Here is a 1,588-nt window from a genome sequence, read left to right as displayed (position 1 = left end):
GCCGTGCGGTGGCGCGCGTTGCAGCAACAACTGTGACTCTAAGAAATGCATTCAACTTGGACTTAGAAGCCGCATATGCAGAGGCCTGTCGTCCCTTTTTGCGTCTGTCTGCAGCAGCTGCTGCTGATGTGTTTTGTACCTTTGATATTCAACGAGCGCAGCAGCTATTGCAGCAGCAGCTGGGGGGGGCCCTAGAAACTGCGTTGGGTCCTGATGCCGCCGGGGCCCTCTTGGGTGAAAACGCCTTAGCCTTCTTCTACGGGGGCCTCATGAGGAACGCACAGGCGCTGTTGGTGTGGGGCTCAACGACAGCCGGGTGCCTGATGATTCTGCGGGGGGCTGGAGTGTACGTGTTGCAGGCCTGCTGCAACCACAGCTGCAGCCCGAACTGCACCGTACAGAACGATCATGATGCCTTCATTGCTCTCAAGGCAGACAAAGACATTCAGGTTGGGGAGGAGATCACCATTTCGTACGTCCCTCTTGACCTCGCAGCCCCAGAAAGGCAGCAGCTCCTCAACAGCTACCAATTCACCTGCAGCTGCATCAGATGCGCAGATGAAGCGCAGAAGCAGCAGCAACACCAACAGCAACAGCAAGAGCAACCGATGCAGATGCAGCTCCAGTAGCAGCAGCACCAAGAGCAAAAGCAGCAGCTTAATGATTGGCTGCGAAGGAGCGATAAGGTTTTTATCCTCCAAGCTCAATTGCTCTGCTGCCTCAGGATGCTTTTGTGTTGCACTTGTTCTATTTAGAATTAATTCGTTTTTTTTTGCAGTTTGTTGTCATATATATGCACCCTTTACATTCCCTATGTCATACTTAAATATGTTAGTCATCCTTAGCAAAAACAAGCTTACTAACTAAGATATCTAGAAAATAGAAATGGCACTATGGCGCCCAGCATAGTCCCAGTAAACAAAAGGGTTTCAATGAATAGGCTTGTTTCACAAAGCATGATGGAGTTGAACGGGTAACGAACGTCTCTGTTCCCGTGCCACAGTTTTTGTCTTGATTTGTTACACATCAACTATTTGTTGCACGTGTAGCTCCGCTGCATCGTTTTCATATGCAGCTTGTTTGTTTGTCGCTTCTTTGTTACTATATCGGCTCTACACCTTTGTTCCTTTTCTTCTCGTTGTTGTTTGCATTTTTAGCTTTCTGCTCTACTAAGAACGGAGCTTTTACCCTTTACGTCACTATCTGACTCTGGCTCGAACGCTGGGCGGTCAGTTCCTGTGCAGAAATTGAAGACCGCCAGTGTGACTTGCGTCGAGGCTAAATATTTGCGCATTTGCGCCTTAAATATCACACGCCAGAGAATCCTCACATGTATGCATATATATACAAATATATAGAAATGAAATTATGTCTGATTAAGCGCTTCGCTTTTCTCTATGGGGTAGAAGAACTATGGAGAACGGAGCTCGATGTGTTCTTTTTTTTTTACCACTGGCACTCAACCGCAGTCATAGAACCGGTGACGTGTACATTGTGATGCTCATTCGTGCCGCTTATATTGCGGCTAGATTTCATTTACCCTATATATCTGCTTTTCCTTAGTGAACCTTCTGTATGCACATCACTT

Source organism: Eimeria mitis, genomic scaffold, assembly GCF_000499745.2.
Source record: "Eimeria mitis Houghton genomic scaffold, Emh_scaff1682, whole genome shotgun sequence".
Lineage (NCBI taxonomy): Eukaryota > Apicomplexa > Conoidasida > Eucoccidiorida > Eimeriidae > Eimeria > Eimeria mitis.
This window is presented reverse-complemented; position numbering follows the sequence as displayed.